This window comes from Cervus canadensis, chromosome 8 (assembly GCF_019320065.1).
Source record: "Cervus canadensis isolate Bull #8, Minnesota chromosome 8, ASM1932006v1, whole genome shotgun sequence".
NCBI classification, from domain to species: domain Eukaryota; kingdom Metazoa; phylum Chordata; class Mammalia; order Artiodactyla; family Cervidae; genus Cervus; species Cervus canadensis.
The window spans coordinates 80,008,761-80,036,725 of NC_057393.1; the positions used below are offsets into that span (position 1 = coordinate 80,008,761).

The 27,965-nt window shown below is 40.6% G+C and overlaps 1 long non-coding RNA gene across 11 annotated transcripts in view; it reads left to right on the plus strand.

Annotated features, from left to right (window-relative positions):
* The window catches only part of LOC122446569, a 51,435-nt gene extending 23,505 nt beyond the window's left edge, over nucleotides 1–27,930 (plus strand). For 5 of the 11 annotated variants that reach the window (XR_006270917.1, XR_006270912.1, XR_006270910.1 and 2 more), the window contains 6 exons: nucleotides 37–153; nucleotides 2,240–2,280; nucleotides 5,456–5,515; nucleotides 6,691–6,783; nucleotides 7,922–7,977; nucleotides 24,214–27,930. This is a non-coding gene — a long non-coding RNA (uncharacterized LOC122446569). The remainder of the gene's footprint in view (nucleotides 1–36; nucleotides 154–2,239; nucleotides 2,281–5,455; nucleotides 5,516–6,690; nucleotides 6,784–7,921; nucleotides 7,978–24,213) is intronic. The other 6 variants (XR_006270911.1, XR_006270913.1, XR_006270919.1 and 3 more) reach the window with 2 other exon arrangements.
* The last annotated feature ends 35 nt before the right edge of the window (nucleotides 27,931–27,965 follow it).

Genomic DNA, 27,965 nt, shown 5'->3' on the forward strand with positions numbered 1-27,965 from the left:
TATATACTCACGTTGCTCTTTGTGCCTTATTTGTAGGCTCCCATGGAGCCGGTCATCCTTTAGAGACTTGTACTCCTTTTATCGCTCGGGGAGCTGGAATCAGGCTTCCCCAAAAAGCGTCAGCTCAGAAATTTGATGACTCATATTTGCAAGGTGGGAATGCTTACCTTTATTGTTTTTATGAATGTGACATTTTAAAATCAAAGTTTAATTTTAAAAAGTGACTTCTCAAATTATAGCTTTCCTTTTGTTATTTGTGACATTACTATTTCTGTGTATTTCTTTTGTATAGTTTATATTATTTCATTTATGATATTCAGCTTAAAATACACATTATTATTTGCCTTATGAAAGTTCAAGTGTACTGTTCTTTTTTCACAAACTTTATTACTCTAGGACTCAGGTTAAACCCTTGGCTTAGATCTTACCTGCAAAGACTATCAATCAGATAAGCCACATTTATGTCACAATTTACATTTCAAAACTGAACAGATTTTGCCCTGTCTCTAGTAGTTTTGAAGGCCTTCTCTGTTGCGCAAGCCTCCTTGTTTCTCAATCCATGATAAAAAGGAATTTCTTTTTCCTTGGAGCTCTGGTTCTCTTGTAAGGTAAGGGTCTTTTTAGAATTTCAGAGCTTTTACTAATTGGACAAAATAAATTCCCCCCAAATGTCCTTCTCTGGATTAGCCGTGTCAACTCATTCAAAGTACTTGTTAAGAATACAGATTTTTTTTAAATTACAGATTTCTAGACCTTATCACTAGATATTTCGATTCCATGAGTCTGGGTAAGGCCTGGAAACTTTTTTAAAACCTTCTCCAGGGATGTGAACTCACAGGTGTATTAGGTGTTTCTACTAGAAGACTTTTGGGTTTGTATAATAAAGTTTTCTTACATATTCTTTCTTTTTTTGAATTTTTTGGACATATAATTCTCCTACTATAAAATTCATGTTTTAAAAGTGTGTAATTGAATTTTTTTTAGCATATTCACATGATATTGCCTCTACTATGCAATTTCATTGCTCTCCCCCACTCCACAAAAAACCCTTATCCATTAGCAGTCACTCCTTACGCCTCTCTCCATTGTATGTATATACCATATTTTGTTCAATCATCTTATGGACATTTGGGTTGTTTCCACATTTGGGCTATTATTACAATGATGCAGTGAACCTTTGTATAAAATTTTTTGTGTGGATATGTGTTTTTATTTCTCTTGGGTAGATTCCTAAGTGAGTAATAACAGGTCATATGTTCCTTATGTTTTATTTTTTGCAAACTGCCAAACTGTTTTCCTAAGCAGCTGCATCATTTTGTATTCCTATACTCTGTGTTAAATAGATTGCTTTTGTTGTTTAGTCGCTCAGTCGTGCCTGACTCTTTGTGACCCTGTGGACTGTAGCCCGCCAGGCTCCTCTGTCCATGGGGTTTCCCAGACAAGAAGACTGGAGTGGGTTGCCGTTTCCTTCTCCAGGAGATCTTCCTGACCCAGGGATCAAACCCGTGTTTCCTGCTTGGCAGGCGGGTTCTTTGCCACGGTTGCCTGTTAAATGGATTAGATTGGGTCTAAGTAGAAGCTAGGTTAAATGGGATGTTTGTACTTAGGAAACAGAACTTTATTTTGGCAGTTGATTTCAACCCACTCCAGTATCCTTGCCTAGAGAATCCCCATGGACAGAGAATCCTGGCGGACTGCAGTCCTTGGGGTTACAAAGAGTCGGACATGACTGAGCTGCTAAGCACATACTACTTTCACATTTGGGATTAGTGGTGGTAGGAGCCTCAGAGCTAAAAAATTTCATGTATTTTGCAAGCAGCTGCCATTACCAAAAAAAGAAAAGCTTAGAGTGACTAACGGATGGTTGGCCGCCGTAGTTACTCCCTGGAGCAGGACTGTCACTGCAGTCATGTGACGGTTGTTATCATTGTGCCTTTTGCTTCCATCTTTCCTTCCTTAGCCTTTTGATGTTTTGAAACAATTATCCCCTACTGAGCATTTTGGAAGTTTGATAAACTATTACAGAAAATATCAAATATATATTATTGAGTTACTCTTTTAAAATTCTAGTTTAAAAAAGTTTGCCACTCTGCCTTTTTAGTACCCTCATGGTCCATACTTGGCTTAAAATCGACTGTCCCAATATTTTCTTTTTCCATTGACCACCTGCAATAATCAAATAACTTCTTTTTTTTTTTAATTCTTAACATCAGCACTTATGTTTATTTGTATCTTTCAGAATGAAAGTTGGAGAACTGGAAGAGACAAGATAATAATCAGGTATTCATTATATTTAATCATGTTCAAATTTAATTTTCTCTCCTATAAGAAGTTTAGAACAAAAAAATCTGGGAAAGAAAATTGTGTTAAAGATGATAAAAGATTTTTCTAAAACATTTCAGTTACTAAGAGAAATCCTGCTAGTGTGAATATTTTCACCCTAAGTAGTCTTTCTTTGGGCAAAATAAAGCAGCCTCAAATAAAACTGAAAGAAGACGACTTTCTCCAAATAACACTGGCTGATTACAGAATTATTGTGCAAATTGAAATGTGCGTGCCTGTTACACTTGTGTGAGTTTCTTGTCATGGTTGCCTTGTTCAGTTGCTTTCAGCATAGATCTAATAAAACCCCACTATGGGTTTCCTTCCTGTTAGTGTGTCAGTTACTGTTTCTTCTTTATTAACGCAAGTTTTATCTTTAATTCTACCCCCAAATTTTTACACATGCAGTGGGGAAAAAAGTGACAAGAGTATATAGATTAGAAACCTTACATTATAGGAATCCTTACATTGTAGGAAACCTTACATTAGAGGAAAATGCCTGGCCAATCTAATAGAGCTAGACCAAATAGCATCACCTGTAAATAGGAAGCACAGAATTTTCTTGTTGAGGATATGCTATGTAGACAGCTGTCTTCAAGTGAAAGGCATGGTGTCATTGGTGTGTGTCCTCCAGAATGGCAGGAATATCTTACACCTCCTCCAGGTCACCTCACATGTTCACCTCAGAAGCTGGCTTTCCTTACTGTGGAGGGTAAACCAAGCTCTGGGGCCTCATTTTCAGCTGTGTGCTCACAGAAGCCTTTTCTTTCTCAGCATATTAAGAATGGTCTCTTCTCTCCAGATGAATGCTTATTACCCAAGCAAATGAAAATGTATAGAGTCAGATAGCAGCCTATTAATTTGCAATAAAAATCACTGTCAGAGGGATAGGAATATCTTGAAGTTCATAAAATAAGAGCATGTATTATTTATAGCCAGACTATCATGATCAAAAACTGAATGCTATTACTCTCTGAATACTGCTTCAGATCTACATTAGATGAGAATTCTGTATTCATTCCTTCTGCCAGCATTGTTATGTGTCTGCAGTATGTTTAAGCACTGTGCAGACATTAACACTAACATTCCACATTGAAATATTAACATTAAACTTCATGAGACAGCTGTAATGGTGAATAAAAAGGAGACACAGTCCCTCCCCTAGGAAGCTTATAGTTTAGGAATAAGATCAGTGTTATATTTATCTTTACTTATCATACAAATAAATGTAAAATTATAGCAGTGATAAGTACAGCAGAAGAGGCCTGGGAAGTCATGAGGGCGTAGAGCAGATCTATCTGGTGGGCTGTGTGGTCAGCAAAGGTTTTCTGAGAAACTGAGGCTTGAGCCGAGACTGAAGCCTGAGTAGAAGTTGCCAGGCCAGGGCAGGAGGCGGGGAGCTTCTCAGTCCAAGGAGCAGCTTGTGCCCAGAAGTCTGGGAGGGGGTACATGGCATTTCAAAGGATCCTGAAGAAGGAGGCTGAACAGAGCACAGACATCGTGGTTTAAAGGGAGGCAGACACTGGACGCGCAGGGCCTCGTGGGCCTGTGGAGTTTATCCTTAAGTTTGAGGAAGCCCTCCTGCTGTTTGAAGCCTGGAGAGTGATGCAATCTGAGGTTTTACGGCAGGATCTTCTCAATGTTGGAGAATAGTTAAGAGGCCAGCAGTGGAGGCTGGGGAAGGAGAGGATGCAGTCAGGCGGCCAGGGGTATTGTCGGTTTTCTGTGAGATGGGGTTTGGTAAAGAGGGCGTAGATGGTGAAAGTAAGACAGACTGAGAGCCTGGGACAAAACTCCAACTTCAAATGAGGGCTTGAGAAATCAGCTCTCAATGTTCACTGGAAGGACTGATGCTGAAACTGAAGCTCCAGTACTCTGGCCACCTGATGAGAAGAGCTGACTCATTGGAAAAGACCCTGATACTGGGAAAGATTGAGGGCAGGGGAAGGGGACAACAGAGGATGAGGTGGTTGGTTGACATCACCGGCTTGATGGACATGAGTTTGAGTAAACCCCAGAAGTTGGTGATGGACAGGGAGGCCTGGCATGCTGCTGTCCATGGGGTCGCAAAGAGTCAGACACGACTGAGTGACTGAATGAGCTGAACTGAGAAAGTAGAGATTGGAGACACTCTAATGGTGGGGTTACAGAGATCCAGAGGGAGTGGTCTGCACAGTGCCGAGTGGTCACATCATTATAATCACAGCAGCGTCTGCAGCAGCTGGTTAGTGCAGGATTATTACACACCAGTACATTATAAATTGTCTCATTCGATCGTGTCGTAATTCTGTAAGGGAGAAACTTTTATTTATTTTTTAACTGACAGGGAAAACTGAAGCATTGGAGAGTTGAAATAACCTGCCCAAGGTCTGAGAGATCACAAGTGAAGTGTTTGAAATTGGGCATTCTGACAGCCAAGCACTTGACTGCCTGAAACATTATCAGGACTAATACAAAAGCAATCAATTAGATGTAGAAAATGGAGGTTATTAGTTCTGCAGTGAGCACAGCCTAGAGGATGATAAAGAGTCAGAACAAGTTAGAGCAGCCCGAGGACAGATGGGGAGGTGAGGCCATGGAGACCGGAAGCATGGACTGCTCTTCTGGATACTTGACCTGGAGGGGGCTCTCCAAAGCCATGCTTGCGAACTTGTGTCTAATGAGACTCTTATCCTGCTTGACATCTTTTTCTAGACTCCACTGGCTGGCCAACCAACCTCCTTCTGCTGTATTCTTTCTTTAATTAATATATATATGTGTATATATATAAATCTCATTGAAGTCTACTTTTGCTGTTTATTTTCTGTCTAGTAAGCATCCTTGTCATAATACCCCAAAACTGTTACATTAGGTGGTCAAGCTCTTAGCTTGTAGAATAAGTAACTTTTTTGTTTTATATATTTTACTTTGGGGGCTCCTAGTGGTTTCAAATTGAGGTTTTCTTGAGTTCCTGTACCTCTAGCAAATGACATTTTTTTAGAGATCAGTATCTACTGTGTATTGAATAAATATTGATGATAATGGATTAAAATGGATATCGTGGTTATCTTTCAAAATCCAGTTATACAAATTAAATTACTTAATGTCCTTATTGATCTGTCACCGTCTTAGATTTAACTTCTTCTGTTTGCAGGCTGAATTTGCACCATTGATGGCAGCTCTTATTGGAGTTCCCTTCCCTCTTAATTCAGTGGTAAAGAGTACAATTTTCTTATCAACTCTCAGAATAAAAGAAAAATTATCATACAGTAAAATTTACTTTTTATATATTTCTGAATCCATTTAAAGAAAATTTATGACAAAGATATTGCTGGTTTGCTAAATCAGTGCTCCAGAGACTCAGAACAAAGAAACTCACTGCGGTTCCATGGCAGAGCCAGTCTGCAGGGTCACCGACTCGCACTGTGCCTCTTGTACTGTCTGTTCCTTGACCCTGAAGCTTCAGATTCCAGTGTTTATTAGCATTTGAGTGGTCCAGCCTGGATTACTTGTCTACCCTTCATTATGGGAAGTCAGGGGACTTCATTAGACTCACTATGCTCCATCTAATATCTCAGCTTCCAGTGGAAATGTTTTTAAGATGGGAACTGGATGCTGAAAAACTACAAGACAAACAGAATCCATTCCCATCAGCCATTCTTTCTAGCCCTTCAAGTCAAAGTTTAAAAAAATAATATCATCTGCCTCAAAACCCTGAGTCATCTGACCCCTGTAGTCATAAATGTGTGTGTTATGTCTATAACTGAAACAAACGTTTCACAAAACATCCTCACTTTTAAGTATAGTATAAGTGTGGAGCTTCCCTGGCAGCTCAGTTGGTAAAGAACCTGCCTTCAGTGCAGGAGAACCCGGGTTTGATCCCTGGGTCGAGAAGATCCCCTGGAGAAGGAAATGGCAAACCACTCTAGTATTGCCTGGAAAATCCCAAAGACAGAGGAGCCTGGTGGGCTACAGTCCATGGAGTCACGAGAGCTGGGCATGATTTAGCAACTAAACCCTAATAGAATACTCCTATTTTTCTTATGTCTTTCTTTTTTTTTAATGTGCTGGCTGTGGCCCACCATAGTAGCTTTTTGTGTGTGCAGAGCATTTAGTTCACTGCCTGCCGTATAGTAATCTTTTGATAAATGTTAGGTTTTATTGGACTTAATTCATCTCTTTTGCTTTATTTATTTTATTATATCTATTTTGTGAGAAAAGTAATAGAACATTTTTCAGTTATGATTTAAAAAAAGAATTTTTAATTATTCCAAGAATTTATTTGTCCATGTCTTATTTCTGTTGCTTCCCTCGTAAGTCTGTTTTGTTTTATAAGAATAACCTGAGCTTTGTTGGTACTAATATTAAACCAGTGTTTATTATTTACAGGGAATCATTCCTGTGGACATGCTTAATACCTCTGATCTCTTCAAAGTAGGGAGCATGTTTACAAATGCAGTACAGATTCTTGAACAGTTCAAGGTAAAAACAAGACCACACACGAATATGGACATGATTCCAATTTTAAAACTGAATATATCTTGTGAAAATACTTGATTTTGCATTTGAAGAAATGATTTTATTGTAATGTATTATCTTTAAATTGTCTGTACCTGACTAGCGTCCTGCAGTTCCACATTTCTGAGGTGCAGTTTTCATGAATCGGTTTGAGGGTGTAGAATTAGCGCTGAGGAGTGTCCCTAACTGTTAGAGTCCCACATATGCTTATAAAGACTGCAAACCAAGTCTCTGTTGATGGAATTTGCCTTGTAGAAGTAGTTTTAGAGATTGCAACATTTCATGTCGTTCTGTGTATATTATTATTTGCATTAACAACGTAAAGAAATGACCATTTAACTGAAACTTTGTTATTCATAATAGTGTTAATGCAGCATAGCTTATTTTGTTTCCTAAGAGTTAAAAAGTATAGCTTAATTCTATGATAGCTTTTTTTTTTTTTTTCCAGTGGGTTTTGTCATACATTGATATGAATCAGCCATGGATTTACATGTATTCCCAATCCCGATCCCCCCTCCCACCTCCCTCTCCACCCGATTCCTCTGGGTCTTCCCAGTGCACCAGGCCGGAGCACTTGTCTCATGCATCCCACCTGGGCTGGTGATCTGTTTCACCATAGATAGTATACATGCTGTTCTTTTGAAATATCCCACCCTCACATTCTCCCACAAAGTTCAAAAGTCTGTTCTGTATTTCTGTGTCTCTTTTTCTGTTTTGCATATAGGGTTATCATTACCATCTTTCTAAATTCCATATATATGTGTTAGTATGCTGTAATGTTCTTTATCTTTCTGGCTTACTTCACTCTGTATAATGGGCTCCAGCTTCATCCATCTCATTAGGACTGGTTCAAATGAATTCTTTTTAATGGCTGAGTAATATTCCATGGTGTATATGTATATGCTTCATTCTCAGCTTTATTATAATGGTACTACATAGCATTAACATTTTCTTTAAATATTTATGAAGTAGGATAGTAACACAAAATTCCATTTATTTCTATCACTGAAGAACCATTTTCATGGATGTTTGTATTTCAAAATGAAATTAGTTCATTTTTTTCTCTTTTCTAATATAAAATATTTTCATGCTTGGTTCCCAGGTAAAAATGACTCAGAAAAAAGAAGCTACTTTATCATTTTTGTTTACACCATTTAAGTAAGTCTCTTATGTTTTTTATTAACTTGTAGGAAAGAATTTTTCACTGAGTTTGAATGCTTAACACAATAGATTAGGTACTTAGAAAATTTGTCTTTTTTGTATACATTAGTGTCATATACCAAATGAATGCCTCTCCTATTGTTTTACAAATAATGAACCAGATGCTGTATACCTTTGAGTGGCTCGTAGAGGAGATACAGGGGTGCAGAAAGACAGGAAGCATGAAGGAGATAAACTCAGCAGGGCTTGACTGGGAAGGGGCACAGTCTCTTAGCCTGGCTGACTGGGGAGATGCTCATGCCATTCTGGCTTATAGAAAGAGAGGAGAGCTGGCGTGAGAGATGAGGCTGAAGGCTACTAAGCTCAACTTGCATTTGAAGATACAGGAATTAGTTAGAAATAGGGATTTGGATCTCAACATAGAGATGAGAGTTGGTTAGGAAGATATTGGAGTCATCAGCATAAAGATGGTGGTGGAAACCGTTTTACATGTAGGAGGCTCTAGGATGAATGTATGAAGTGAAAAGGCCAGTGATCTGGGAAACATTGACAACTGCTTGGGCAAAGTGAAGAGCAGGTTTTGGTGGGCAGCATGTTTTGTCCCACACCAGAAAGATGTGCTTTCCCTGAACTGGGAGTGGGGTTATTTGAGTCAAAACCTGGCTGACCGACTCGGGTGGGCGCCTTCTTGGACTTCATGTGCAGTTAGCAAGGATTCGCATTGAATAAGAAAGGACTTTTCTCTTGACCAAAATAAATTTGTTTTAAATATGGGTAGTAGGGATGTGATTGAGTGACTTCACTGGAGTTGTTTTTGACAACTTATATAGCATGCTAAGTTGCTTCAGGCATGTCCGACTCTCTGCAACCCCATGGACTGTGGCCCACCAGGCTCCTCTGTCCATGGGATTCTCCAGGCAAGAATACTGGAGTGGGTTGCCATGTCCTCCTCCAGGGGATCTTCCTGACCCAGGGGTTGAACCCATATCTCCTGCATTTCCTGCATTAGTAGGCAGGTTCTTTACCACTAGCGCCACCTGGGAAGCCCAACTTATATAGCACTAGTGTGTGCTAAGCTGCCTCAGTCATGTCTGACTCTGCGACCCCATGGACTGTAACCCACTAGGCTCTTCTGTCCATGGGATTCTCCAGGCAAGAATACTGGAGTACTTTGCCATTTCCTTCTCCATATAGCACTAGTGGTCAATCCTAAAGGAAATCAACCCCGAATATTCATCAGAAGGACTGATGTTGAAGCTGAAGCTCCAATACTTTCGCCACCTGATGTGAAGAGCTGACTCACTGGAAAAGACGCTGATGCTGGAAAAGATCAGGGCAGGTGGGGAAGGGGCGATTAAGAATGAGGTGGTTGGATGGCATCACTGACTCCATGAACATGAATTTGAGCAAACTCAGGGAGATAGTGAAGGACAGAGAAGCTTGGCATGCTATAGTTCATGGGGTTAAAGAGTCAGTACACGACTTAGTGACTAAACAATGACAATAACATAGCACTAGTGTAATAGTCATGAACTAGAAGCTTCTGCCCTCTGAATCAAGTAATTATGATTCACTATGGCAGCCTGCTTCTGTGTGTGTGTAGGAGAGCAAAAACAAAGCAAAATTAGGATTTTGTAAGTCAAAATTAATTATATAATAATATATATAATAATGTTAATGAAATATTATATTAATTATATACGTCAAAGGTAGAATTATCATTTGAAGAGTGTCCCTAGTTTTAAGGTTATCACATATGCTTATAAAGAGTATAAGCCAAGTCTTTATCAATTAGAATTAGAGTTAGAGGGTTCCCTTTTCTCCACACCCTCTCCAGCATTTATTGCTTGTAGACTTGTGGATAGCAGCCATCCTGACTGGCGTGTAATGGTACCTCATTGTGGTTTTGATTTGCATTTCTCTAATAATGAGTGATGTTGAGCATCTTTTCATGTGTTTGTTAGCCATCTGTATGTCTTCTTTGGAGAAATGTCTGTTTAGTTCTTTGGCCCATTTTTTGATTGGGTCATTTATTTTTCTGGAATTGAGCTGCAGGAGTTGCTTGTATATTTTTGAGATTAATCCTTTGTCTGTTTCTTCATTTGCTATTATTTTCTCCCAATCTGAGGGCTGTCTTTTCACCTTACTTATAGTTTCCTTTGTAGTGCAAAAGCTTTTAAGTTTCATTAGGTCCCATTTGTTTATTTTTGCTTTTATTTCCAATATTCTGGGAGGTGGGTCATAGAGGATCTTGCTGTGATTTATGTCGGAGAGTGTTTTGCCTATGTTCTCCTCTAGGAGTTTTATAGTTTCTGGCCTTACATTTAGATCTTTAATCCATTTTGAGTTTATTTTTGTGTATGGTGTTAGAAAGTGTTCTAGTTTCATTCTTTTACAAGTGGATGAAGCTGGAGCCCATTATACAGAGTGAAGTAAGCCAGAAAAATAAAGAACATTACAGCATACTAACACATATATATGGAATTTAGAAAGGTGATAACGATAACCCTATATGCAAAAATAGAATTAGAGTTAGAGTTATAATCCTCCAATTAGAATGTGTCCTATATTATATCATTTAGATATCATGTGCATGTTTATTAATAGCATAGTAGTATAGTCAGACCATAACAAAATAAAGAAATAAATGAATAAGAAATATTTCACCAATTCTTGGTATGAAGAAGATATACAGGATGTTGAAAATAACAGTTACCTTAGATCAGCAACCTTATCAGGGAGATGCTCTCTGCAGGAGGCTCAAGCGCGTGTTGCCTGTCTCCTTCCCCTCGGCCAGGAGCTGACCGTGACCCTGCCCTTCCCTGAAGCTCAGCACCTGCCCGGGAGCCGCTGCTACCTCTGTGCCAGCTGGGGGCCCGACAGAAGGGCTGACTCTCATCCATTGGCTCACCCGTCCTGCCTGCAACTTGTCTGGCTGAAAAGCACCATTTGTCGAAAGCCTGCAGCATGACCAAAAAAGCCCAAAGATAAAATAAAAAATTAACTTATGAGGAAATAGATAGTTGAAGGAATAGCAAAGGACTAAAAATATTAAAATCTTGAAATCCTCAGAAGTATCTGAGAAGCTGTTTTATCTATAAAACAAAAAGTGGCGCAAACTTTACAAAAGGAGGAGTACAGGGTGCATTGTTTAAAAATGGGAAATGTGTCTAAAACCTCATGGAATGATAAATTGTACAGGGATGAGCCACAGGGGAGCCCAGTCCTCCAAATTAGAAGAGCAAGTAAACCTCAAATGAAGTGAAATGAGTTTTCAGTAATATATGGATTGATGAGGAGCTAAGGAAACCCTGGAAGGCCTCATTTCTTCACCCCTCTTGTGGTGGAAACTTTAGGAAAAGGAAGCATTTCAAACTGTAAAAGAAAGCACGCTTGCAGCGTGCAGCAACCAAAGACGTGACGCAATTTGGAACAATTAAGGGAGACGGCTTGATCAGAGCAGACACGGGGAGGGGTTCATTTCTATACTGGCAAGCTGAGAGTTGAAAACGGTGGGGCAGGGATTTACTGGTTGTCATTATGCCCCTCTGTACTGTTTATTATTATTAAAAATTATATCTGTCTATATGTGTGTGTGTGTGTGTGTGTGTGTAAGGCACTTTCAGTTCAGTCTCTCAGTCGTGTCCGACTCTTTGCGACCCCATGGACTGCAGCATGCCAGGCCTCCCTGTCCATCTCCAACTCCTGGAGTTTACTCAAACTCATGTCGATTGAGTTGGTGATGCCATCCAACCATCTCATCCTCTGTCATCCCCTTCTCCTCCTGCCTTCAATCTTTCCGAGCATCAGGGTCTTTTCCAATGACTCAGTTCTTTGCATCAGGTGGCCAAAGTATTGATGCTTCAGCTTCAGCATCAGTCCTTCCAATGAATATTCAGGACTGATTTCCTTTAGGATGGAGTGGTTGGATCTCCTTGCAGTCCAAGGGACTCTCAAGATTCTTCTCTAACATAACAGTTCAAAGGCATCAATTCTCCAGTGCTCAGTTTTCTTCACAGTCCAACTCTCACATCCATACATGACTACTGGAAAACCATAGCTCTGACTAGACGGACCTTTGTTGGCAAAGTAAAGTCTCTGCTTTTTAATATGCTGTCTAGGTTGGTCATAACTTTTCTTCCAAGGAGCAAGCATCTTTTAATTTCATGGCTGTAGTCACCATCTGCAGTGATTTGGAGCCCCCCAAAATAAAGTCTCTCACTCTTTCCATTGTTTCCCCATCTATTTGCCATGAAGTGATGGGACCAGATGCCATGATCTTAGTTTTCTGTATGTTCAGTTTTAAGCCAACTTTTTCACTCTCCTCTTTCACTTTTATCAAGAGGCTCTTTAGTTCTCCCTTTGTGCCATAAGGGTGGCAGAGAAGGCAATGGCAACCCACTCCAGTACTCTTGCCTGGAAAATCCCATGGACGGAGGAGCCTGGCAGGCTGTAGTCCATGGGGTCCTGAAGAGTCGGACATGACTGAGCGACTTCATTTTCACTTTTCACTTGCATGCACTGGAGAAGGAAATGGCAACCCAGTCCAGTGTTCTTGCCTGGAGAATCCCAGGGACAGGGGAGCCTGGTGAGCTGCTGTCTATGGTGTTGCACAGAGTCGGACATGACTGAAGTGACTTAGCAGCAGCAGCAGCAGCCATAAGGGTGGTGATATCTGCATATCTGAGGTTACTGATATTTCTCCTGGCATTCTTTACCCCAGCTTGTGCTTCATCCAGCCCAGCGTTTCTCATGATGTACTCTTCATATAAGTTAAATAAGCAGCATGACCCATATATAGCCTTGAAGTACTTTCCTTTCCTTTGGAAAGTACAAATCCTTTCCAGATTTGTAACCTGTCTGTTGTTGCTTCTTGACCTGCATCCAGATTTCTCAGGAAGCAGGTCAGGTGGTCTGGTGTTAACATCTCTTGCAGAATTTTCTTTAGTCCTGTTCAACATTTTGTGACCTCATGGACTGTAGCCCACCAGCTCCTCTGTCCATAGGATTCTCCAGGCAAGAATACTGGAGTAGGTGGCCATTTCCTTCTCGAGAGGATGTTCCCAACCCAGGGATTGAACCAGTGTCTCTTATGTCTTCTGCATTGGCTGTTACATGTATTCCCCATCCCAATACCCCCTCCCACCTCCCTCTCTACCCAATCCCCCTGAGTCTTCCCAGTGCACCAGGCCCGAGCACTTGTCTCATGCATCCCACCTGGGCTGGTGATCTGTTTCACCCTAGATGATATACATGTTTCAATGCTGTTCTCTCGAAACATCCCACCCTCACCTTCTCCCACAGAGTCCAAAAGTCTGTTCTGTACTTCTGTGTCTCTTTTTCTGTTTTGCATATAGGGTTATCATTACCATCTTTCTAAATTCCATATATATGTGTTAGTATTCTGTAATGTTCTTTATCTTTCTGGCTTACTTCACTCTGTATAATAGGCTCCAGTTTCATCCATCTCATTAGAACTGATTCAAATGAATTCTTTTTAATGGCTGAGTATAATATTCAATGGTGTATATGTACCACAGTTTCCTTATCCATTCGTCTGCTGATGGGCATCTAGGTTGCTTCCATGTCCTGGCTATTATAAATAGTGCTGTGATGAACATTGGGGTGCACGTGTCTCTTTCAGATCTGGTTTCCTCAGTGTGCATGCCCAGAAGTGGGATTGCTGGGTCATATGGCAGGTCTATTTCCAGTTTTTTAAGAAATCTCCACACTGCTCTCCATAGCGGCTGTACTAGTTTGCATTCCCACCAACAGTGTAAGAGGGTTCCCTTTTCTCCACACCCTCTCCAGCATTTATTGCTTGTAGACTTGTGGATAGCAGCCGTCCTGACTGGCGTGTAATGGTACCTCATTGTGGTTTTGATTTGCATTTCTCTGATGATGAGTGATGTTGAGCATCTTTTCATGTGTTTGTTAGCCATCTGTATGTCTTCTTTGGAGAAATGTCTGTTTAGTTCTCTGGCCCATTTTTTGATTGGGTCATTTATTTTTCTGGAATTGAGATGCAGGAGTTGCTTGTATATTTTTGAGATTAATCCTTTGTCTGTTGCTTCATTTGCTATTATTTTTTCCCAATCTGAGGGCTGTCTTTTCACCTTGCTTATAGTTTCCTTTGTTGTGCAAAAGCTTTTAAGTTTCATTAGGTCCCATTTGTTTATTTTTGCTTTTATTTCCAATATTCTGGGAGGTGGGTCATAGAGGAGCCTGCTGTGATTTATGTCGGAGAGTGTTTTGCCTATGTTCTCCTCTAGGAGTTTTATAGTTTCTGGTCTTACATTTAGATCTTTAATCCATTTTGAGTTTATTTTTGTGTATGGTGTTAGAAAGTGTTCTAGTTTCATTCTTTTACAAGTGGTTGACCAGTTTTCCCAGCACCACTTGTTAAAGAGGTTGTCTTTTTTCCATTGTATATCCTTGCCTCCTTTGTCGAAGATAAGGTGTCCATAGGTTCGTGGATTTGTCTCTGGGCTTTCTATTCTGTTCCATTGATCTATATTTCTGTCTTTGTGCCAGTACCATACTGTCTTGATGACTGTGGCTTTGTAGTAGAGTCTGAAGTCAGGCAGGTTGATTCCTCCAGTTCCATTCTTCTTTCTCAAGATTACTTTGGCTATTCGAGGTTTTTTGTATTTCCATACAAATTGTGAAATTCTTTGGTCTAGTTCTGTGAAAAATACCGTTGGTAGCTTGATAGGGATTGCATTGAATCTATAGATTGCTTTGGGTAGAATAGCCATTTTGACAATATTGATTCTTCCAATCCATGAACACGGTATGTTTCTCCATCTGTTTGTGTCCTCTTTGATTTCTTTCATCAGTGTTTTATAGTTTTCTATGTATAGGTCTTTTGTTTCTTTAGGTAGATATACTCCTAAGTATTTTATTCTTTTTGTTGCAATGGTGAATGGTATTGTTTCGTAATTTCTCTTTCTGTTTTCTCATTGTTAGTGTATAGGAATGCAAGGGATTTCTGTGTGTTAATTTTATATCCTGCAACTTTACTATATTTATTGATTAGCTCTAGTAATTTTCTGGTGGAGTCTTTAGGGTTTTCTGTGTAGAAGATCATGTCATCTGCAAACAGCAAGAGTTTCACTTCTTCTTTTCCTATCTGGATTCCTTTTACTTCTTTTTCTGCTCTGATTGCTGTGGCCAAAACTTCCAAAACTATGTTGAGTAGTAGTGGTGAGAGTGGGCACCCTTGTCTTGTTCCTGATTTCAGGGGAAATGCTTTCAATTTTTCACCATTGAGGGTGATGCTTGCTGTGGGTTTGTCATATATAGCTTTTATTATGTTGAGGTATGTTCCTTCTATTCCTGCTTTTCTGGAGAGTTTTAATCATAAATGAGTGTTGAATTTTGTCAAAGGCTTTCTCTGCATCTATTGAGATAATCATATGGTTTTTTATCTTTCAATTTGTTAATGTGGTGTATTACATTGATTGATTTGCGGATATTAAAGAATCCTTGCATTCCTGGGATAAAGCCCACTTGGTCATGGTGTATGATTTTTTTAATATGTTGTTGGATTCTGTTTGCTAGAATTTTGTTAAGGATTTTTGCATCTATGTTCATCAGTGATATTGGCCTGTAGTTTTCTTTTTTTGTGGCATCTTTGTCTGGTTTTGGAATTAGGGTGATGGTGGCCTCATAGAATGAGTTTGGAAGCTTACCTTCATCTGCAATTTTCTGGAAGAGTTTGAGTAAGATAGGTGTTAGCTCTTCTCTAAATTTTTGGTAGAATTCAGCTGTGAAGCCATCTGGTCCTGGGCTTTTGTTTGCTGGAAGATTTTTGATTACAGTTTTGATTTCCTTGCTTGTGATGGGTCTGTTAAGATCTTCTATTTCTTCCTGGTTCAGTTTTGGAAAGTTATACTTTTCTAAGAATTTGTCCATTTCATCCAAGCTGTCCATTTTATTGGCATAGAGCTGCTGGTAGTAGTCTCTTATGATCCTTTGTATTTCAGTGTTGTCTGTTGTGATCTCTCCATTTTCATTTCTAATTTTGTTAATTTGGTTCTTCTCTCTTTGTTTCTTAATGAGTCTTGCTAATGGTTTGTCAATTTTGTTTATTTTTTCAAAAAACCAGCTTTTAGCTATGTTGATTTTTGCTATGGTCTCTTTAGTTTCTTTTGCATTTATTTCTGCCCTGATTTCTAAGATTTCTTTCCTTCTACTAACCCTGGGGTTCTTCATTTCTTCCTTCTCTAGTTGCTTTTAAATATTGGTTTTAATGTGAATCTTTCTACCACTTCATCTGTCTGATTTACTAATTATTCACGTTAAGTGTAATTTTCTACCTTAAACCCAAAATAATTATTAAAAAGGTAACTTATACATCATATACCTACATAGGAAAAATTTACTTTATTGTGACATGAAAGATAATATAAGCTTCTACATCATTGGCCAGTCTAAAGGAGTGCTGAGATTCTAGAAATAATTTTTTATCCCACTTTTTCTGTCTTTGTCTTCTTGATATGTCCTTTAAATAGATATTCTAAAAAAAAGAATGGTCTAAATATCATTAGGTAAATCTCTAAAGCAAGTGAAATACCCTTGTAACAAAAATGTGAGTAAATAAGATACAGTACTTCAAAGGGTAGCCTTTTAAAGTGATTTCACTCTCCTAATACTAGTTTACCCTGAAAATTGATGATGAAATTCTCATTAATCCTGAAACGTGGTTTAGTTTCTTCTACAGCGTTCAAATAACTACAAGAGAAGAATGGAACAATAGCAAGCATAGCAAAGAAATGTGCACAACTAATATTTATATTCTCTTTTGCTTTTTAGCTAAGCTTAACACGTTGATAGTAATTCTTTTAAAACTTGATGTTGAAGTTCATCTCCCCTCTTACCAGGACTTGGCCTCTGTTTATTTATCTGAGTTTTCCACATATAAATTCCTGCCTATAAAACTCCTTCTCTCATTCTTCTTAAGACTTTACTTCAGAATTTGTATTAAAGTAGGTAAAGTAATTCGAGATAGCTTTCTTTTCATGTCTCTTTTTAAAATCCAGAAGGTATATTTTTATTCTTATTTTTATTTTTTATATTTTTATTCTTTTATTCTTTATTTTTATTCTCTTGTCTTTTAATTTATTTTATTCTCTTTATTCTTTATTTGTTTTATTCTCTTTTGGGTCCCCAAGTCCTGGCTCCATGGGCTGCCACAAATTTACATTTTTATCTCTACAGGCTGATAACATTGCCAAAGGCTTTGTTGGATTTTCTAGGTCTCAGCAGCAGCTGCCTGCCCAGGTTCTCAGTGTTTTTCCTAGTGTAGGGATGTCCAAAAGGTTACAGTTTGTAGAGTGTTGGTTTACTTCTGTGTGGTTTTCTTCTCTCTAGGCTCCGAACCCTTTGATTCTTGATGGTCTGCTAGCTCTCCAGTACCTTTAAATCTATTTATTTTAAAAAATGTTATTTAAAGAGGATATCAGAGGATAGCTACAGTTATTTAAAGAGGATATCAGAGGATAGTTACAGTACTGGTTGGTCTCTGCCATGCACCAGCATGAATTGGCCACAGCTGCACGCATGTCGCCTTCCTCTGGAACCTCCCTCCTGCGTCCCACCCCACCCCACCCCTCTAGGTTGTCACAGAGCACCAGATTTGATCGGACAGCAAATTCCCACCGGCTGTCTAACTTCCATACAGTAGTGGATATATTTCCATGCTGCTCTCTCCATTAGTCCCACCCTCTTTTGTTTTGTCAGGCTTTTTGATTGTTCCTGGTGGGAGCATTGGCATTCCCAAGCTTTTCCATCAAACTGTGGTTAAATTTTAATGTTTTAATTATTATATTTAAAAAAATCTGGCTCATCAAATATGAATGAAAAAGTAATGCATCTTCACAATAAAAATTACACAGATGATAATGAAAAGTTCCCATGCTAGTGTTCCATCCTTTACAGTCCTTGTTCCTGTAGGCAAAGTTGCAGTTTCTCTCTTCAGTACACATGTACGTCTATGTATATATCCCTTTTGCTAACATATTTTCTATTTTAATTATGAAACTATTCACACTGAGAAGAATAAAGACTATAATAAAAATCTTTGTACCTACAATCCAGATTTTAGAAATGTCAACATTTTACCATATTAAAATGGTGTAATAGCATTGAATCCCCATTTTGAAAATCTGTTCATTTTTTTTTTTTTTACAGTTCTCCTTTTTCTATTCAGTTTGATTTTCAAATTTTACCTGTGTTGACACACACAGGTCCCCTTTCTTTACTGTAATTTATATGTGGTGCTCCTCTGACTACTTCCTTGCCAACCCCCCACTTAGTTTGTTGTTGTTATTTGTTTTGTCTTTTTTTTTCCATGATGTTAAAATATTGTACCTTAATTCTGGACTTTCCATTTTTTCATAAAGTTTCTTTATATTTAAAATATGTGAATTAAGACTTATTTTGTATCCTTTTCAACTTAGAGAAAACTAAAAACAAATTACATGGGGAATAAGAATCTTTAATGTCATAATGCTCCATTGAGGTTTGTTTAGAACATTTTAATGAACATTTTGATGTCCAGGAATTAATTTCTGGACAAGGTTTTTTTCCTTCTTTTTAGCAAATTGTTAGGTGCTTTCAGAATAGCAATGTATACTCTTCTGCTTTTCTTCCTTTTTTAGGTCTGCAATATTTTGATAGCACTTTAGTCAATTAAGATTTATTGACTGATGTGCTTTGCACTTTTCTAAGCATTTGATATTAATGAAAATAACTAATGGCCCACATGGAGGTTAAAATTTAGTTGGGGAGAAATGAATTGGTGATTCAGTTCAGCTCAGTTGTGTCCGACTCTTTGCGACCCCATGAATCGGAGCACACCAGGCCTCCCTGTCCATCACCAACTCCCAGAGTTCACTCAGACTCATGCCTGTCGAGTTGGTGATGCCATCCAGGCATCTCATGCTCTGTCTTCCCCTTCTACTCCTGCCCCCAATCCCTCCCTGCATCAGGGTCTTTTCCAATGAATCAGATCTTCGCATGAGGTGGTCAAAGTATTGGAGTTTCAGCTTCAGCATCAGTCCTTCCAATGAACACCCAGGAATGATCTCCTTTAGGATGGACTGGTTGGATCTCCGTGCAGTCCAAGGGACTCTCAAGAGTCTTCTCCAACACCACAGTTCAAAAGCATCAACTTTTCGGTGCTCAGCTTTCCTCACAGTCCAACTCTCATATCCATACATGACCACTGGAAAAACCATAGCCTTGACCAGACGGACCTTTGTTGGCAAAGTAATGTCTCTGCTTTTTAATATGCTATCTAGGTTTGTCATAACTTTCCTTCTAAGGAGTAAGCGTCTTTTAATTTCATGGCTGCAGTCACCATCTTCTGTGATTTTGGAGCCCAAAAAAATAAAGTCTGACACTGTTTCCACTGTCTCCCCATCTATTTCCCATGAAGTGATGGGACCAGATGCCATGATCTTAGTTTTCTGAATGTTGAGCTTTAAGCCAACTTTTTCACTCTCCTCTTTCACTTTCATCAAGAAGCTTTTTAGTTCCTCTTCACTTTCTGCCATAAGGGTGGTGTCATCTGCATATCTGAGGTTATTGATATTTCTCCCGGCAATCTTGATTCCAGCTTGTGCTTCTTCCAGCCCAGTGTTTCCCATGATGTACTCTGCATATAAGTTAAATAAGCAGGGTGACAATATACAGCCTTGACATACTCCTTTTCCTATTTGGAACCAGTATGTTGTTCCATGTCCAGTTCTAACTGTTGCTTCCTGACCTGCATACAGGTTTCTCGAGAGGCAGGTCAGGTGGTCTGGTATTCCCATCTCTTTCAGAATTTTCCCCAGTTTATTGTGATACACGCAGTCAAAGGCTTTGGCATAGTCAATAGAGAAATAGATGTTTTTCTGGAACTCTCTGGCTTTTTCGATGATCCAGCGGGTGTTGGCAATTTGATCTCTGGTTCCTCTGCCTTGAACATCTGGAAGTTCATGGATCATGTATTGCTGAAGCCTGGCTTGGAGAATTTTAAGCATTACTTTACTAGCGTGTGAGATGAGTACAATTGTGCAGTAGTTTGAGCATTCTTTGGCATTGCCTTTCTTAGGGATTGGAATGAAAACTGACCTTTTCCAGTCCTGTGGCCACTGCTGAGTTTTCCAAATTTGCTGGCATTATGAGTGCAGCACTTTCACAGCATCATCTTTCAGGATTTGAAATAGCTCAACTGGAATTCCATCACATCCACTAGCTTTGTTCGTAGTGATGCTCTCTAAGGCCCACTTGCTTTCACATTCCAGGATGTCTGGCTCTAGGTTAGTGATCACACCATTGCGATTATCTGGGTCATGAAGATCTTTTTTGTACAGTTCTTCTGTGTATTCTTGCCACCTCTTCTTAATATATTCTGCTTCTGTTAGGTCCATACCATTTCTGTCCTTTATCGAACCCATCTTTGTGTGAAATGTTCCCTTGGTATCTCTAATTTTCTTGAAGAGATCTCCAGTCTTTCCCATTCTGTTGTTTTCCTCTATTTCTTTGCATTGATCGCTGAGGAAGGCTTTCTTATCTCTCCTTGCTATTCTTTGGAACTCTGCATTCAAATGGGAATATCTTTCCTTTTCTCCTTTGCTTTTCACTTCTCTTCTTTTCACAGCTATTTGTAAGGCCTTCTCAGACAACCATTTTGCCTTTTTGCATTTCTTTTCCATGGGGATGGTCTTGATCCCTGTCTCCTGTACAGTGTCACAAACCTCTGTCCATAGTTCATCAGGCACTCTGTCTATCAGATCTACTCCCTTAAATCTATTTCTCACTTCCACTCTATAGTCATAAGGGATTTGATTTAGTTCATACCTGAGTGGTCTAGTGGTTTTCCCTACTTTCTTCAATTTAAGTCTGAATTTGGCAATAAGGAGTTCATGATCTGAGCCACAGTCAGCTCCCGGTCTTGTTTTTGCTGACTGTATAGAGCTTCTCCATCTTTGGCTGCAAAGAATATAATCAATCTGATTTCGGTGTTGACCATCTGGTGATGTCCATGTGTAGAGTCTTCTCTTGTGTTGTTGGAAGAGGGTGTTTGCTATGACCAGTGCGTTCTCTTGGCAAAACTCTATTAGCCATTGCCCTGCTTCATTCTGTACTCCAAGGCCAAAGTTGCCTGTTACTGCAGGTGTTTCTTGACTTCCTACTTTTGCATTCTAGTACTCTATAATGAGAAGGACATCTTTTTTGGGTGTTAGTTCTAAAAGGTCTTGTAAGTCTTCATAGAACCGTTCAACTTCAGCTTCTTCAGCATTACTGGTTGGGGCATAGGCTTGGATTACTGTGATATTGAATGGTTTGCCTTGGAAATGAACAGAGATCATGCTGTCGTTTTTGAGACTGCATCCAAGTACTGCATTTCAGACTCTTTTGTTGACCATGATTGCTACTCCATTTCTTCTAAGGGATTCCTGCCCACAGTAGTAGATATAATGGTCACCTGAGTTAAATTCACCCATTCCAGTCCACTTTAGTTTGCTGATTCCTAGAATGTTGACATTCACTCTTGCCATCTCCTGTTTGACCACTTCCAATTTGCCTTGATTCATGGACCTAACATTCCAGGTTCCTATGCAGTATTGCTCTTTACAGCATCAGACCTTGCTTCTATCACCAGTCCCATCCACAACTGGGTATTGTTTTTGCTTTGGCTCCATGCCTTCATTCTTTCTAGAGTGATTTCTCCACTGATCTCCATTAGCATATTGGGCAGCTACCGACCTGGGGAGTTCCTCTTTCAGTATCCTATCAATTTGCCTTTTCCTACTGTTCATGGGGTTCTCAAGGCAAGAATTCTGAAGTGTTTTGCCATTCCCTTCTCCAGTGGACCACATTCTGTCAGACCTCTCCACCATGACCCAACCGTCTTGGGTGGCCCCACACGGCATGGCTTACTTTCATTGAGTTAGACAAGACTGTGGTCCTGTGATCAGATTGGCTAGTTTTCTGTGATTATGGTTTTAGTGTGTCTGCCCTCTGATGCCCTCTCGCAACACCTACCATCTTACTTGGGTTTCTCTTACCTTGCACGTGGGTTATCTCTTCACGTCTGCTCCAGCAAAGCGCAGCCGCTGCTCCTCACCGTGGATGAGGGGTATCTTCTCAGGGCCGCCCCTCCTGACCTTGAACGTGGAGTAGCTCCTCTCGGCCCTCCTGCGCCTGCACAGCAGCTGCTACTTGGAGGTGTGGTTGCTCCTCTCGGCCGCTGCCCCTGACCTCGGGCGTGGGGAAGCTCCTCTTGGGCGTGGCCCCTGACCTCGGGTGTGTGGTAGCTCCTCTCGGTTAGGCCACACTAAAGTGCTAATGGTGTGAGGTGAGATTCAGAGTGGATCATAAAGGATGATGCAGATTTGATTTTGGAAAGCAGAGACAAGTGGATCTTTATGAATAATAACTCAGTTGTGAATGTGAGATAGGTGACGGTTGAAAAGCTTAACCATTTTATAAAGCTGAGAGTTTATATTTGGGGTAATGGGAAATTAAATAGGATAGAAGGAGATGGTCATCAATAGTCCAGGAAGTTTAGAACTGATGAACTGGACAATAAGATGCCCATCTCAATTTCAAGTACATTAGAAGATTTTAGGATATGGAATGGATTAGAGCAAGGAGAAAAAAGATCACCTTAGGTTTTTATAGAACTTTGGAATTTCATCTTAGATGTAGCCTTCAGTGGAATGCCTGTGCCCTTTGGCCCAGTAATTCCATTCTAAGACTTCTAGGAAGATATTCCAAACTGGGTGGTGTCTGAGGACAGAGAACTGGATCATGGCAACATTTTGAAGTAACTTATTTTTCTTCATGAATTCCTGCTTCCTGGTACCTTTTTCCTCCAAATCCCAGTGAGTCCAGGGGATCTTCCTCCAGTCTGACACAGTGTTTAGCAGTAGTGTTAGTTGCTCAGTCATGTCCGATTCTTTGCTACCCCACGGACTGTAGCCCCCTAGGCTGCTCTGTCCATGGGATTCTCCAGGCAAGATTACTGGAGTGGGTTGCCATCCCCTCCTCCAGAGGATCTTCCTGAGCCAGGGATCGAACCCAGATCTCCTGAATAGCAGGCAGATTCGTTACCATATGAGCTACAGGGAAGTCCTGACAGAGTGTGTGGGTTCCCATGAGTTGGAGGATCTGGGATCCCTCGAAGTGGGCACTGATTCTTCTTATTCAGGGGTCTCTACAGAACTCGAGGGAGCTCACAGATGAGTTTCTGTGGTTCTTGAATTTTCTTAAAATCTTATATAAGATTTTGAATTATGTTTATTTTGAAAACTCTGGAATGAGTTTCAGATCCTGAAAGATGTCTGTGACCCACCCAAATTAATAACAATGCTTAAAGATGACTTTCCTGCAAGTCACCATCTTACCTCTTTAGAAGCTACTGAAACCAAGTAGAAAAAAGACAAGTGATTATGTGTTGAGCTATAGGAAATTGTCAAATCTTTTTTAGTCATTTTTGACATACAGAAACATCAGTGTCATATGATCTGACCTAATATATTCTTCAATAACATTTTTACACTTCTATAATGTAAAGATATGCACTTTAGGAATGTAGATTCTAGTTAAGCAGTTTGTGTTCAATTTTGTGTTTAACTGTACTTATTTAAAAATTACTTATGCAGTATTAGGAATATTGTTCCTGTGTCTTTAACATTTTTACTGTGGTAAAACAAGGGTAGGAAAATGGTAGAAAGAGAAATGAAAGATACGGAAACCAAATAAGTATATGGTGTAGTACCAAAATAGCAAATCGATTCAGATTTTTGACTAACGACTTGCTGGTTAAGCTCTGCCCGGCTCTCTTTGATAATGAAAACTGTCAGGCCCTCTCTGGCTCGGGGACAACTGAACCCAGGCCTCCCGCATTGCAGGCAGATTCTTTACCAGCTGAGCCACAAGGGAAACCCAAGAATTCTGGAGTGGGTAGCCTATCCCTTCTCCAGCAGATATTCCCAACCCAGGAATCAAACCAGACAGAGTCTTCTGCACTGCAGGCGAATTCTTTACCAGCTGAGCTCTCAGGGAAGCCCCCAGGGACACAAGGCACGGTAACGAATCTGCTCTGTCTATTGTGTCTACCATGAGCATGAGACGGCTGAGTGTTGTAACGCAGATCACTCATTTGCTGTTTCACTAATTATATTGATCTAATCATACTTTACTTTGTTAACCAGAGCATTCCATTTCTTCCAGTGAGGTACTGTCAAGACAGACTGTTAAATGAACCACTGACCATCCACCCTTGCCAGGCAACAGAAAAGAGAAAACACTTGCAGGAGTCATGTTACAACAGGAGGTCCTGGTAAGGAACAAGGAACTAACAAACTACCACCAACCAGGATTCTGGAGAGGTCAAAAAGAGATGGGAGACTCCAGTCCAGAGGTCCTACCAGCTTCCCAGGATCCTCCTTGCTGGAATCCATCTCAGCTGAGTGATGCGTGTGCCCCCAGGAAGGATCCCAATTCAGAATGACTGGCAAGAGACAAACCAGAAACTAACCCAATGACCATAAAACCTGAGACTGTGAGCCACGTGGCAGAGAAGTTCTCTCCGTTTCCCTCACCCTCCTGCCCTCCGCCCTGGCAGCCCTTCCCAATAAAGTCTCTCGCTTGGACAACACTCCTCTCCTAGGACAATTCACTTCCAAGTGTCAGACAGGAACCCACTCTCAAGCCCTGGAAGGGATCCCCCTTCCTTCATCAAAACCACAATCCAGGAGAAAACATCTTCAAAATGTTATCTTGTAGAGAAGGAAATGGCACCCCCTCCAGTATTCTGGCCTCAGAAATCCCAGGGACAGAGGAGCTTGGTGGACTACAGTCCAACAGCAGGGCATTTCTGAGGGGAGCAAACAGTCCCAGGGAAGTTGAGATGCTCACCAAAGGCCCCAGAGCTTTTGATGGCACAGCCAGAACTATAGCTGAGGACTCCCAGCTGCCAGGCCTCTTGATGCTGGCCTCTCTCACCAGGTACATGTGTGGAGAACTAGAATCAAAAATATGCCTGAGTGCTTCCCTGGTGGCTCCGTGGTAAAGAATCTGCCTGCCAGTGCTGGAGATGCAGGTGTGATCCCTGGGATGGGAAGATCCCACATGCTATGGAGTCCGTGTGCCACAACTGCTGAGCCTGTGTGCTAGATCCTGGAAGCCCCAACGCCGAGCTGACACACTGCAACTACTGAAGCCCGTGAGCCTGTGCCCCACAGTGTGAGGAGCCACTGCAGTGAGAAGCCCGCACACCACTAGTTATGGCCCACGCTCACCCAAACTAGGGGAGAGCCCACGCACGAAGACCAACACAGCCAAAAATAAATCCGATCGTTTTCCTAAAAAATGCGTATCTGGCAAAGAATCTGTACTCAAATTGTCCAAGAACGCTAGAGCAAACAAGTCCATTCATAACTGGTAAAGATTGAAATAGACACCTGGCCACGGAGGGTATACTGATAGTAAACTCTCCTACAGAAACATACTCAAGATACTGGTGGAATGCATGCACAGCCCCCTTTGGAAGACAGTCTGACAGTTTTTTCAGTAACCACATGGGACAAGCACTGAATTCTATACCTGACAAGTGGTGGAAGCCAGGTATCTTACCATTGGAATGGAAAGTTACGGATAAACAAAAGGAAAGGTTACAAGATCCATGGAGACATCATCACAAATTACCTTCAACTGAATATGTAAGCTGGAATACATGTATATATTTCCAAATATGGTCAGCTGAGCATATTTAGCTCCTACATGTATGTTTTAAATATCATTCTCTAATGAAAAGGAACAGGAAATGTCCCTGGTGGTCCAGTGGTAAAGGATCTGCCTACCAATGCAGGGAACACAGGTTCAATCCCTGGTCCTAGAAGATTCCACATGCCCAGGGGCAACTAAGCCCCCATACAACTATTGAAGTACTTGCATGCTCCAGAGCCCAAGTTCTGCAACCAGAGAAAGCGCTGCAATGAGAAGCCATGGCAAGGCAACTAGAGGGTAGCCTCTGCTCACTACAACTAGGCATCTAGCTACAAAGACCCAGCATCGTCAAAAATAATTCAGTGTTTAAAAAAAAAAGGACAGAAATTCTTTGAATAAATGACTGAGACTAGGGGCGAGACAGTAAATATATAAGCCAGGATAATCTTAAAGTATGAGAAAGTAAAGAAAGTAAAGACAACTATCAAGCTGTCCAAACTGATAAAAATGAATGATTACAGTTTTATCTGTATACACTAGCAAATAATAATCTGAAAAGGAATTTAAAAAAACAATTCCCTTTTGATAATGTCAACATTAATAAAATACTTTGCCATGGATGTAATGAGGATGACAAGACTGGCACACTGGAACTTATACACGATTGCTGAAAAATATCCTGAATACATGTACAGATATTCCATAGCGATGGAAAGACTTAAGATGGCAATACCATGGAATGCATCTTCAATCTGAAATGAAGATTCAATATGAATTACAAAAGACTGAAAGGTCGTTGTTGAACCACAAAAGGCACCAGGATTCTTGGCCTCCAGAGGAGAAGAATTCAATCCAGGGCCAGTTGATGCAGCTTGATTGCTCAGAGCTTTTGTGTCATAAAGTTTTATTAAAGTATAAAAGAGATAGAGAAAGCTGCTGACATTGACATCAGATGGGGGCAGTAAGAGTACCCCCTGCTAGTCTTTAGGCAGGTGTTATACAGCCACTAGCAGTCTGATAATGAAAGAAAGGCAATGTCTCAGAGAATGGCACCAGGCCCCTCACCCACAACATGCATTGAGATAACATTGGCAGCAGGTGAGTCATCCCGGGCCATAGAATGATTGACATGAATCTTGAAGAAAGGCAGATTTCCAAGCAAATATATCATTTCATTAACATAGATTAGGAGAACAGGTATGAGTAAAACATACTGGTTTGTCAAGTCGGTTCTGAGCCTTTAGGGGGAACCGACCTGAAGACAGAGTCTAGCAGAAATACATAGTATATTAACATACCTTAAGACAAACCTTTCCTTAAGACAAAATGTATTGCTTAGCTGAAGGTTTGAGAAAAGTTAAGTTCAGGTGGAGCCAGGAGTCCTCATAGCAACACAGAATTTTAAGAGAAACCTCTTAAATTTGTATTGAGAAGGGGGAAAAATGTAACACTAGTTTGTTTCCTCCAGCTGCTTGAGAGATGAAAAAATGTCTGACACTTGCAGCCTATTCCCTCTGTCTGGAGACCCCTGGCCTTCCTGCCTGTTACCCTCTTGAGGCCTTTAGGAAGCAATACACAAGCTGACCCTAACATACACATGGAATGACAAGGGACTCCAAAGAGTCAAAACAGTCACATGAGTCTGCAGTTCAAAGGTCCTCTGGTATGCCGTGCTAAGTCACTTCAGTCACGTCTGACTGTCAGAGCCTGCCAGGCTCCTCTGTCCATGGGAATTTTCCAGGCAAGAATACTGGAGTGGGTTGCCGTGCCCTCCTCCAGGGGATCTTCCCAACCCAGGGATAGGATTCCTGCATTGGCAGGTAGGTTCTTTACCACTAGCACCACCTGGGGCAAAAGTGCCTAAAGGAGATCAGGGAAACCCAGTTAGGAGAAGGGACTCAGGGCTTCCCTGGTGGCTCAGTGGAAAGAGTCTGTCTGTCAGTGCCAGAGGAGAAGGGACTCAGAGGAAAGACAGTGAGGGAAGGAGACTCTTAGTCACACTCAGAGAAGCCCAGCAGGTAGTTCTGCAGGTGGAAGAGGAGGAGGAAGCAGGCTGGAGCTGTGTAGAGGATGAAAGAGGGAACTAAAGCAGGGGCCCCCAACCTCTAGGATCTAATGCCTGATGATCTGAGGTGGAGCTGGTGAAATAATAATAGAAATAAGAGTTCGATCACTCAGCTGTGTCCAGCCCTTTGTAGCCCACCAGACTCCTCAGTCCATTGAATTCTTCAGGCAAGAATACTGGAGTGGGCTGT